Here is a 13,300-nt window from a genome sequence, read left to right on the forward strand (position 1 = left end):
CTGTGCTGGCAGCTCAGAGCCTGCTTGGGATTGTCTCCCTCTCTCTATGTCCCTCCCCCACTCAGCCTCGCTCTTTCTCTCTCTCTCTTTCAAAATAAGTAAATAAACGTAAAAAAAAAAGAAATCTGTCACATTCTGTTTATTCATCAAGCAAGTCACTCAGGAGGGAAGATTCCATTCTGCCTGTCATTGGAAATAATTATAAAGAACATGTGATGAGCACTGGGTGTTATGTGGAAACTAATTTGACAATAAACTATTTGTAAAAAAAAAAAAATTAAAATCAAACTAAAAAAAAAAAAGAACATGTGGCCCTTTTAAATCTAAGATACACTCAGTATGCTTAGAAATTTATTTCATCTTCTCCCTCCCCTAAAAACTGGAAATTAATGCTAGGGAAAGAACCACCAACTATCTTCCAAGCTTGAAATTTCAGTCTCAATACTATCAGACAAATTGAAACAAACATAACGATGTACTAAACCGTAAAGAAAAGGATCAAGAGTTGAACTTTCTTTTTTCTCAAGAAGGCAGGTATATTCATCGAAAACAGGTTTAAAAAGCACTTCACAAAACACTTTTTTTTTTTTTTTTTTAACATTGCCTGTCAGTCTCTCACAGAGACAAAGGACTTCTAGCAGGCTGCAAATGCCATGATGAGAGAATGTGTCAATCAAGAGTTGTGATTAGACAAAAGTGTTAGACATAGGAAACCTAAATCTCAGAAGAGCACGTTGACTTGGTGGCTTTGTCTTTCAACCATTTTCAAGTGCTCTGAAGAATGTGGTACTTTCACAGGTAAATCCAGCATTTCTGTTTATCAGTAGTTCATAAGATAACCTGAAAAATAAAGTAGAACTCTCTTTTATATAAAAGAGTGATAGATAAATTACATGTTTAAAACTGTCCTACAACGGAACAATATCACTTATACTCCAATATACATACGTGGGCTTTATAAATCTAGTGGTTTGTTTCCTTGTAATCTGTCACCCTCTTCCATACTCAGTGTTTGGGGTTTTGTTTTTGTTTTTTTATCATTCAGAACAGTTCTGATGTATATGCATTTCAATATTCATGGAAACTGTTTTAATTTTCAATATTAGGATTTTCAAAATTATTTCCTTTCTTTTTTTCCATTGTAGTAAATTGTCATCATCATCACCTTATTTTTCCCCTTAAGTCAATGTTGATGACTTTGGCTCCAAATAACTGCTCTTGCTCTGAAAGTGATAAATAAAAAAAAAGTGTTTATTTTTATCTTTGTTTCTCAGCATTCTCCCCTTAGGCAGATGCTGGCTCTCCTGCTCTTCATATTACAGACTGACGTAAAGGATAATTTTAGATAGCTGTGTGTGTTCTCTGGCTTTCCCCTTCCCATGTTCTCTTATCAATTCTAGACTATTAGTTATGTAGACTGTAAATAGTTCTGGTGTGCCCACTATATTCCTCTCTGTATGACCATGGCGCTAATTTCTGGTCATACAACGTTGATGAAAATAAAACTTTTGCCCTTAGGAAGTCATAGTCTAGCAAAAAAGGAAGAAGATCAAGGAGCCATTGCAAAATGCATGGAATGCCATGGTAGAGGAATGCAGTGGAGATTCAACAGAGTCTGCAAATTTCCCTTGTGGACAAGGGAGAGCAGGTGGGGATTGTCTTCTCCACAAGAGGCAAAATAAAGACCTTTACTGTCATACAAAGGACTTTGGAATTTATTCTGTAAACAAGGGCTAGATAATGACAAGAATAAACATGCATTTGGAATTATTTTTCATAACCAAATGTTAAAATCTATGACCTTTATCTTCAATTTTGTGAAAATTTTCAACATATTGTTTATAAAATGGTCTCTCCATGCATGCATATGTGTGTATAAAGTGCTCTCCCTTCCCCAGACCCTTCTATCTGAAAGAGTTTGCCTCCCTACATACCTCTTCTTGCTTTTTAGAGTAAATCCTCAGAAATATTTTATTATGAAGGAATTCTTTATCCGGATTTATAACCTTCTTTGAAACAGGTACACGGGTTATTCTTAACGGATATTTATATCTGAAAAGGATACAGGTTTAGATAACACAGAAAATAATAATAAAAATGATAAGTTTACTGATATCTACTCATTTTCTAGGACTTTACTAATTACAGACATTTCCCCATTTTGTTCTATAATAACATTACAAGGTAGGTATCATGATTGTCTTATTTTGCAAATGAGGGCACAGAAACACAGAGATTAAGTTACTGGGCCCGGGTCCCTTGGCCAGGAGATGGAAGATGAGGGACTCTAACACAGACACCAAGATTTTAAAGTGTGTAAATTATTTCAAATAAGAGACCCCCCCAAAATATGGTACCAGTAGCCACTTAATAGATATTGTCCTACATTCTGATAATTTCTAAGCATATCATATTTATTATTTTGCTATTTTATTTTTTTATTTAGCTGTGTAATCCTGAAATTTTCAAATGTCTCCTTTTGCTGTAATAGTTGATCCTAAAGTGTGTCCTCCTTTTATTTATTGCAATATAATGTGAATTCAATAAAATGCACAAATCTTAGTACAACTTGATGAATTTTTGTATGTACACATATTAATTCCACCCAGATCAAACCATATCCCTTTTCCCCAGCAGTTTTCCCCTAATGCTTTTTAGTAAACAAGTAGCCATGCACCCAGATGTAACTATCGTAAACTCTGCCACCATAAATTAGTTTTGTCCCCTTTCTGAATTTCATATAAACAAGCATACAATAGGTACATCTTCGAGTCCTGTTCCTTTTGCTCAGTATAATGCTTTTGTGATTTATCCAAGTAGTTATATGTAGCAGTAATTTTCTTTTTCTTTGCTGTATTCTATTGTCTGAGTATATCACAACTCTTCGTCAGTTATACTATGGGTGGATGTTTGAGTTGTTTTCAGTTTGGGGCTATCGTCAATAAATCCTTTTTGTATGTATGTGCCCTTGTTTCCTCTCGACACGTAATCCAAAGAAAAACATTGCTAGAGCATAGAATAGGTGTATGTTTAATCTTATTTGTATGTGCAAAGGGCTGTTCAGAGTGATTTACTATTTCAGTTATACTTCCTCCTACCAGCTATGTATGAGAACTGTTTTTCTTTACGATGACTCTAGGACATATAAGTCTTTCTAACTTAGTTTTTCTGATATTTTATTTTGGTTTTAATTTCACTTTACTGAGCTATCACTGGATCATGACTTAAAAACAGATTGGGCATTGCAAGAAAAACAATCCATTAACATTTTTATTTCAGTTATTGAGTTTTAAGATCGAAAAGGTCTACCTAGTTCTACTTTAGAGTTAGTATTTTTTTTTCTTAAAGTGTCCCATCCCTTCACAAATTGCATCTGTGGTTTCCTTTAAATTATTTAACATATTGTTAATAATTGTATTAAAGTCCTTGCCTGCTAACGTCAGTAACTTGCCTTTTTGCAAGTCTGCTTCTGTTGACTCTTTCTCTTGATTCTGAGTCACACTTTTCACTTTCTTTATATGTTTTTAATATATTTTATTGTATTCTGAGAATTATGTGTAAAAGAATATTGGAGACTGAATGTATATGTTTTGTTTAGTCCTCAGAGGGTGCAAGCCCTTTCTTGTGTCTAGCAGTGTGGTTCAGGGCTGTTTATGCAGATTCCTCCCAGGATACGTTGAGCTGGAACTAGGCTGAAGCTGTAAATAGATTCAATTCACCATAATTAACTCAAGTCACAATTCCCTGAGGTGCCATCTCTTTGATATATTCATTATTTGTGTAGGGACAGGATTGGCAGAAATTTTAGATGCTTGTACTTCACCTTTGGATTCAACTTACATGGGCTGCAGAATCCAATTACCTTGATGATGATGCACAATGTGATTTCTTTCTGTTCAGCAGTCCCTCCCTTGACGTTTTCTGGACAAAATTAAAGGATGGAGGAGAATTAATGACCCAGTTGTTTGTTCTTATAGTTAACTCTCTTCTAGTTGCAATCCATCCCATTCTCAAGAACCTAGATGATTTCCGCTTCTTCATGTAGTTTCTCCAGCGTCCCCTGTACACCTACCTGTACCCAGAGTAGTCACCTTTCTCTGAGTATGAATGCTAATATGGTTCTGTTTACCTATAAAGGGCTTGCTTTGTTCTGGAATTCTGTCCATCACTATGTCTTTGCCAGTTATGACAATCCACAATATTTAGAAATATGAAATGAAAGTATTTCTATATAAATCAATTAGAAAGATCAAGCAGTACTATTTCTATTGATGGTAGAACACTTATGGCAATTCTAGTAACACAGTCATGTCTGCTTCAGAATTCAATCACTTTGAGTAAATATCCAGTCCAATCCAGGTCCCCACCTCCTCTTTCTCATTCTTACTTCTTGGTAATATACCTAGCGTCTGATGTGCTATTTGCCATCATGGCACTAAGGGATAGTTATCACGTGATCATACCCTTTGCTCCTCTTCTTGAGGAGGAGCCTCACACCTGATCCCTATCATCCTGAGCTACCAGATAATACTAATGATAGCCCTGTAATTTGTACCTTCTTTGCCTTCCTTCTTCTCTATTAGTCATACTTCTTTTCCTGTTGGGGCTCTTGTCTAATGGTTCCCATCATTGCTGTGGGGTATAAAGGACTCCAAGAATCTGCCCTCTGGACCAGTCACCTAAGTCACTCACTCAGACCTTGCCTTCATACTATTTAGATGCGCACTCCTCTGAGGCACAAGATAGCCTTAGAGTACACAAGATGAGGTCTGTCTATTTTCAGATTCACCCAGGCCTATGTGGAATTCCTTTCAGCTTGATCCTGAGGATCTCAATCCAATGGAGAACAGAAGACAGGATTTCACATTTGCATCTATACTTTTTTCCCCACTTTTTTCAGACATTTCTCCCCAAAATACCACCACCTCCTTTTATAATTCAAAAAGTGTCCCTGCTCCACATTGGCAAAAAAAAACCTGTTCTTATATTATAATCTTGAATCTGTTCCTATTTCACGGTTTATGTTACTAACCAATATTTATATTCGTTCTCTTGGCTTTGGTTCTCAATATGAGGAGTCAATCATTGAGAATTCAAGAAAGTTTTTTCTCTAGCTCTTGAAATTAAGAGTTGCAGTTTTTAAGATGATCATATCTGCTAAGAGCTTAATTAACTTCTTTTTTCTACCTATGTTTGCCTTCCACATTAACCAATGTATATGTGAAACTATCCTGCTACCTGCATCATGGGGTCAGTTAATGGTGCAAAGAAGCTTGAAAACATGATTCAAAAAACTTCATTACATTACCTCTGTTAGTCATGTTTCTGTCAGGAAAGAGATTGCATACTCAAAATGCAGATATGAAAAAACTTTTAAGGAAGGGAATATTTACTAGGTTTGGACATTGGTGAGGGAAGCCCACTAGAGATGAAGGAAACAGGAATTACCATCTTTCTGTAAAGGATGAAATAACTGGTTTTAAAGAAGGAAGAACAGCTAACACTTTTATAGCGCTATAGGAAAGGAATGATAATGTTCATAAACCATAAGTACTTAATATAGCTAGAAAGCAGTCTTCAAATTGGATTTATGAACTATGGGTATCATATTAAGAGTTTAAAAGAGGATGAACACATGGTAAATATTAAGGGATTTATTTCAAGATGTTCAAGTTCTCCAGATTTGATATGCCTATGCAAGTGCCTTCCTTTAAGTCCTCCTCAAGGAGGATGGAGATTCAAGGTACTGCGACCTTGTGTTGGAATGTTCTAAATTGCAATATATTGTGCAGTGGGGCAGAGGGAATGGTGCCACTTTTCATTTAAAGTCCTTGCGACTTCTCTTATCAGTTTTTCTAAAAAATGTATTATCCTCAGGGAGAGAACTGGTGACAGGCAGCTGTGGTCTTAGGTAGAAGAACATAGTTAATGTCAAAGCAGGGCCTGGCATAGAGGACACTGGGGGAATAAATAACCCCATCTTCATTTCCTGATACTACTCATTACTATTGGCTGAAACCTTCCGGAGGCCAGAGGACAAATAGTAATAGTTGATGCAGTGCATAAAAACCACCTTTTAGGTAAAAGAACCTGGAGAGAAGAGTGGAGTTCCAGAGAGGCAAAGGGAGAATATACAGCAAATATAGCGCTCCATTATTTTCCAAGTTCTCGATTATATTTCATGTGAATGTAAGGGCAATGTAATTCCTGCTTTATTGTGTATGTAATTCTCCTTTTCCATCATTTTTTCCTCAAGCAATTCCTTTTATCTTTAAGGAAGTGAGCGGAGAGTATAATATGTCTATACTGTATTCCAGCTATATACCAAGTGACTCCCTCCCATCCTTTCTTTTCTGCTTTGTCTTCTTGACCAGTCATTATTCATTCTTTGAGATGCTATCAGGAAGCATTGCATGGGATTGTTAAACATTGAATGAATGAATAAATGAATGAGGAAAATAGCCTCTTGGAAGCTATATTCAGTCTTTCCAGTCCAACCACATTTCCTTCCTTTATAGTGTTTCTTTATTCTCTTAAAAAAACACATTTTTAACTCTACAATTACTTATTCCTTCTGCACAATAATTGGTTGCTTTTCTCGTCTTTCCTTTACTACACTTTGAACTCTGGAAAGCAGGATCGTGTTTTATTTTTTATCTTTAGTCTTGGGATTTAGCGTAGGACCTAGCACACAGTAGGTAATCAATAAAAGTTTACTGAAGTAATTAATTCATCCCTGTCCTGGTGAGGTGTATTTTAATTCTAATCATTTCTAGAATATAGCCTTTTTGTATCTGCTCCTGTGATCAACATCCAATTTGCTTTTTTTGGTTAAGTTTATTTATTTATTTTTGAGAGAGAGAGGGAATGAGCTGAGGAGGGGCAGAGAGAAAGGGAGACAGGAGGCATAGAATCCCAGCAGGCTGTGCTGTCAGCCCAGAGCTGGATGTGGGGTTTGAACGCACAAACCATGAGATCGTGACCTGAGCAGAAATCTAGAGTACTATGCTTAACCGACTGATCCACCCAGCTGCCCCAACATCCAATTTAACAACACGTCCATCCCCATCACTCCAACTTTCAACTGAATGTAGATGCCACCTACTTCTTCTCACCCTTTAAACTGTCCTCTGAATTCTCCTGTTTCTTCCTCATCCCTCTTACTTTCTTGAGTGCTTTCTCTTTCTATCAAAATTATTGCTATTTTGTGCTTTCCCTCCATTGAATTTTTGGGATGGTGTTCCCTTCCTTCACACACTTTTTTTCCTCTTGTGCTGTCCTCCAATGAGATTATCTCTCAACTGGAGCCCTTTTATTCTTGCCTCCATATAAACTGTTTAATACTTTTCATATGGTTTTTGTACAGTTTTTTCAACTTTACTATCTATTACTTCTCTGTTTCCCCCAGATCATCTGCATCCTACATTGTATTTTGTATTTTTTTTTTTATTTTCATGCATCCCAAGGAAGGTTCTTTTTATAATTTAAATCTTGATAGCTAACATAACTCTGTTCTTTCATGTGCTGTGTCCTGTTCTAAATGTTTTTTATATATTATGTTACTTAAGCCTTGCCACAACCTTATGAGGTACATACCTTGAGCATCCCCGTTTTTATAGTTAAATATGAGGCCCCAAAAAGTAGCTGACCCATCACTCAGTTGTGAAGTGGTTGGATTGGTATTCTCTGTCTCCAGAGCTCACAATCCTAACCACTACGTGACACTACCTCCTATATTTTCTTATCACCCTGTAAACACATGTAATCAGACGGACAAATGTCACTAGCCTAGGCATTCCCATTTTTACAGCCCTTACTGGTGTCTCAGATGCTTGTACCTGTCTTATTTTATATCTTTTGTGTAGTTTGCATAAAGATTGCAAAGCAGACTGCCTGTCTCCACCTTCGTAGTCCCCATTTCAGATCGTACTCCAGCGGACCGCCCCCCCACCCCCCGCCCCCGTCACCGAGGACAGTATACAGGAGATTTGGACACACCAAGACCCCACAGGCCTGTTTAGCTTCGAAGCCCAAGGCCTAGGGGAAAAGTTCGTTCTGCGCGTGCCCATGCCTCGAAGCTTAGGGAAGCTGAAATTTGGAACAGTTGAAGTGTAGAGAAGAGCCCGAACCTCAAACACTGGAGGAGTTTATGAGGTACCCGAGGCAATTACCTGATTCCAACCCCTACCCTACCTAATGCCATGTGTTCCCCATGAAGGCAGAGTCGGGGGGAATTCAAAAGTTTTGTCAGGGTGCAACGGGAAGGGCCTGGCTGGCAATCTCCCTGAAGAGACCTTTGCGAACCTGGTTGCTGGCGAGGTTGCTAGGGGGCGGGGCCATCGGAGTGCGGTTGCGCTTGCTAGTGCGCACACGATCCCGCGCAGCCGGGCGGGTAGCGCCTCTTCTGAGCGAGAGGAGGTGGAACCCAGTCGCGTGGTCCAGTTCAGGAGGGACCAGATTCCAGATTCCACTCGGGAACTCTTGGGGGTAAACCAGGCATCTGCCATGGTCTCCGCCCGCACCTGCACAGAGACTTTTATTCTTTTTGAAGCCAGATACAGGAACACAGCAGGCTTCCCTGGCGAGGACTACGGGTCATAGAATGAGAGACACCTGGCGGTCCTGGTGCGTGGAGAAGCCCGTGACCGGCCAAGTGGCGAGACCAAATGAAGATTAACTGCCCTCTTTTTGCAGTCCCCAGTATCCAGATCATATTGCGAGGGAGACCCCTCACCCAAAACAGTAATCTGGTGGTTTGGACAGACCCCGGCCCGCAGCCTTGGAGGGCTCGTAGGCCCAGGCCTGGTGAAAGGTTGCATTCTACCCACATGCGTGCTGTTGGATTTGGGGCACCTACTTCTGGGCAGCCTGTATATATGACCACATGTCAAATTCCCGGAGACAGAGTTGACTGAGGAAGTAAACAGTTAAACCCGATTTGCAGGTATGTATGCACAGTATGATGGTACTACTCAGTGATGAACTTCTGCGCTACCTCCGGGGTGTCCTTGGGCTGTAATAAGGAAGCGATAGTGTCCTTTGGCTAGGTCTTAATATGATATATCCGGAGGGCTTGGAAAAAGATGGCAAAAAGTATGAATGTACACTGATGCATGAACAGTGGCTGATGTCTTGATGGAATTGTCAGATAATTGGAAGAAGTATTTGAGGACTAGGAACATGATTTGAGCGCACTCTTAGTCTCAGAAGGGGCCCAGAGTAGAATACCTGTGTCCTATCTGAATAGTCATCAAGGTCACTCTTTGCAGAAAAGGCTTTCAATAATCAGGTGGACAACATGACTTTTTTTTTTTTTTTTTTTGGTGATGTCTTTGGGATTCTTTCCAGTTATCTCAGTGCCATGTTTGCTTGTTGGGTTAGTAAGTGGCCGCGGTGGTGAAGATGGGATTTGTATGATTCTTAACAACTTTGGCTTTCCCTCAGCAAAGTTCACCTGGCTAACCCCACTGCTAAGTGCCTCATCTGCTAACAGCAGAGACAAAAACTGACTCTTTTCCCTTATGTTAGGGAGGGTAGGACCCAACAACCAACCATGCCAGCATGGGTGGGACAGAAATTCCCCTCAGGAATAAACATTTATTCCAGATACAGATTTGTCTTTCTTAGGCAATTATAAATGCCTTATTCTCCATTATTGTATCCCTTATACCTTGCTTTTAAGGAAGAAACCATTTTATGGTGAAAAAGTGAGAAACCATGCTGATGCTTAAATAATTGATTACAAAATGGTGCACTGGTCAATAAATTACTTCAATAGGACAACAACTTTCAAATTTGAGGTGCTGTCCCACAGGGTGCTCTGTCTACTTTGAACCGGTAGCCAATATCTGATTGTTTTCTTTTGCCCCAGAGCCAGAATATAGCCATGGTACTGTTCATTATTTCACTCTCTTGTAAAGATTTTGCTTTCATTCTTTATGTCTATGCTTTTGATAATTTAGAATTTTTGGTTTCCAAGGCAAGAACGCTTTCCCAAGGTGCAAAATAATGGTTCAGTTGACCTCACTGCTCATGCTGTCTGTTGGCTTTTGGGGCTTCTCCTAACCTTGAAGCATTAGTAAGAAGGGAGTTGATAAACTGTGGTGACTGATCCCACAGTGAATATGATTGATGTTATTACACAGTAGAGGAAAAGAGAAATATGCCTGAAACTCAAGGAAATCTCAGGATGCCTCTTAATACTTACACATCCAGTTGAAAATGTTCATGGAGGTTTCAAACAAACCAGTGGCAATAATAATAATAACCACCACCACCAAAGCTCAGCCTCCCACAGGAAGAAAGATTTGTATCACTCAGGTTTGCCATCTTAGAAACATGACTTTATGATCTTACCAACTCTGACCTCAGTATCCGTTGAAGAATCAGTTTTAACAAAAACTATGTATTTTTGTTCCTTTCTATTTTTGCTATTTGTATATTTATGAAGTAATCAATTCCCCTCTTTTTTTCTTTTTCGTTACTATTTTATGTGCTGGCGGTGGTTAAATTTATAATTTAGTTCTGAGTTCTTTAGTATATCTAGGTAGCACTATGACTAAATTTAGAAGAATAAAAAAATATCCAGGTACGGAAATAGTTACTAATGGATGAAAGAGATGTGTTTGGATATTTGACAAAGTTGTGGACTTGGTGAATGAGCTTAGTTCAAAGCAAATATCAAATGAGAAAAAGCGGCCCCTTTAAATGATAAAGCATGCAATCCACAAGGCTATAACTTTGAAGCATCTTTATTTACCAACTGTCATACCACAAAAATACATAAAGCAAAAATGTTAGTGGAAATTCATAATAGTTGTAGGTGAATTCAAATAAACTCTGTCAGTTGATGATTGATGAGGTAGATCAACATATGTAAGAGTGCATTATATGATAAATCAAGTAGTTGACCTACTCAGCATGCCTCAAACACAATGCTCTGACAATAGAGAATACTTTTTGTGTATTGCCATAAAACTTGTACAACTGGTTATTTATTAGGTCACCAAAAAAAAAAAAAAACAAAAAAACCTCAATAAATTCACAAAAGTAGAAGTCATGTAGATCATATTGATTTCCTTTTTAACCTAACTCACCTAAATACTCTCTTTGGTATTATATTCATGTAACTCCCCTGTTTCTTTTAGCAAACATTTTACTGTTAAAATACTTTAATAGAGGACTTGGAGAAAAAGAATGGAAATGCTTATACAGAAATTGCTTCTGGCTGCTGCAGTGGAAAGAGTAGAATCAAGTTGCTGCATATTTTCCCCCTAGAGAATAAAAATAATGCATTCTTACTTTTACTTAAAACAAACAGAACCATTTACAAATCTTTCATTTTCTCTTAATAAGCCTTCAAAGCAACATAGGCTAGTACTAACAAGCAGAACTTTCTCTGGAGAAAGATATTTGGAAAAATTACTACTTCATCCTATTTTGCTTCTCAATTATTTTATTCGTTATAAACTAGGTCTCAGAGTATTCTGGACTAAATTAAATAGGACTCAATTATAAAGATGGAGCATACTGGCTATTGAGGAAGGTGAATCACATAAAAGGAAAAAGGGTCTCCTTGGGTCCTCAGTATATCAATATATTTTCAAAGTTATTGATCACAACATTCTGGATGAACTAAGTGGACAAAAGATGTCTCTGTATATATTTGAGTTCTTCAAAATGTGTACGCTTTATTCCTCTCAGCTTACTTACTCTTTCTTATCTAGGAACGTGTCTTGTTTCTCTGCAACAATATCCATTTGTTTATCCCTTCCATTCTTAGGTGCTCATACTGGAGTTTTGCATAATCTCTTTACTCAGAGATCTGTCACTGTAGTATATAAAACAAACCAGGTGTGAATGTGAACTGAAGTGTGAATTAGAGTATAATGAGCAACACAGAAGTTGTACAAATGCTTTAGGAATTCAGTCTTCCAATGATACTTAATGAGGACCTACTAAGTGTCACATACCATTCCAGGTGCTGGAGATGAAAAGTACCATACCCACATTCCACTGGAGGCCATAGAAAACAAACAAAACAGGCAAATATGTCAGAGTATATTATGTGCTCTGAAGTAAAGTAAAGCAGGTTAAAGAAGGCAGCATCATAGTAAGCAGAGGTTGCTGTCTTATACATGTAGGCTGTGAAGTCCTCTGTAATAAGGTGACAGTTGAGCAGAGATTTGAATTAAGGAAGAATAGATGGATATCTGAGATAAGAGTTTCCTTAGTAAAGGGAAAAGTAAGTGCACTGTCTTAAGATGGGACTGAACTTGAGTTTGGAAGAAGAGCAAAGAAGCACCTGTGGTTATAAAGCAGCAGTGCGGGTGGAAGTGAAAGTGATGGGAACTTAGCGGTTGTGTAAGGCATTGTAAGATGTAATGACTTTGAGTTTAACTTAAAAAATGGAAAGCCTTAGGACACTGTAAGCAGAGAAGTGCTGTGATCTTACTTAGATTCTAAAAGATTTCAGGGGAACTCAAAGGGAAGAGGATGGACAGATACTCCAAATTTGCCTAAAAGCTGTTATAGTGAATGGAAACATGTACCATAGAATTTAATTGTTGCAAATGGGAAGATGTCATTCGTTTTAATGGCTGAGTAATATTCCTTTGTGTGTGTGTGTGTGTGTGTGTGTGTGTGTGTGTGTGTGTGTATACACCCACTGCAACTTCTTATCCATTTGTCAGTTGATGGATATTTGGAATCTTTCCATAATTTGGCTTTTGTTGATAGTGCTACTATAAATACTGGAGTGCATGTTATCTCTTTGAGTATTTTTATGTCCTTTGCGTAAATACTTAGTAGTGCGCTTGCTAGATTGTAGGGTAATTTTATTTTTAACTTTTTGAGGAACCTCCATACCGTTCTCCAGAGCGGCTGCACTAGTTTGCATTCCCACAAACAGTGCAAGAAGATTTCCCCTTTCTCCACATCTTCACCAACACCTGTTGTTTCCTGTATTGTTAATTTTAGCCATCTGACAAGTGTGAGGTGGTATCTCTTTGTAGTTTTGATTTGTATAACTCTGATGAGGAGGGATATTGAACATCTTTTCATGTATCTATTAGCCATCTGGATGTCTTCTTTGGAAAAATGTCTACCCGTGCCTCTGTCCATTGTTTAATGGATAATTTGGTTTTGAGTGTTCAGTTTTATAAGTTCAGTTTTATAAGTACAGACTTTGGATACTAACCTTTTATCAGATAGGTCATTTGCAAATTTCTTCTCCCATTCCGAAGGTTGCTTTCTAGTTTTGTTCATTGTTTCCTTTGCTGTGTAGAAGCTGTTTTTCTTG

The 13,300-nt window shown here is 38.0% G+C and overlaps 1 long non-coding RNA gene across 1 annotated transcript; it reads right to left on the reverse strand.

Moving 5' to 3' along the window:
- Positions 1-511: 511 nt before the first annotated feature.
- Positions 512-8,321, reverse strand: LOC120234745. Its single transcript, XR_005529186.1, has 3 exons — positions 8,194-8,321; positions 3,841-3,921; positions 512-840 (listed from the first exon to the last, which is right to left on the reverse strand). It is a non-coding gene; the product is annotated as an uncharacterized LOC120234745 (long non-coding RNA).
- Between the last annotated feature and the right edge of the window lie 4,979 nt (positions 8,322-13,300).

This window comes from Hyaena hyaena, unplaced genomic scaffold, assembly GCF_003009895.1.
Source record: "Hyaena hyaena isolate Hyena2069 unplaced genomic scaffold, ASM300989v1 scaffold_115, whole genome shotgun sequence".
Lineage (NCBI taxonomy): Eukaryota > Metazoa > Chordata > Mammalia > Carnivora > Hyaenidae > Hyaena > Hyaena hyaena.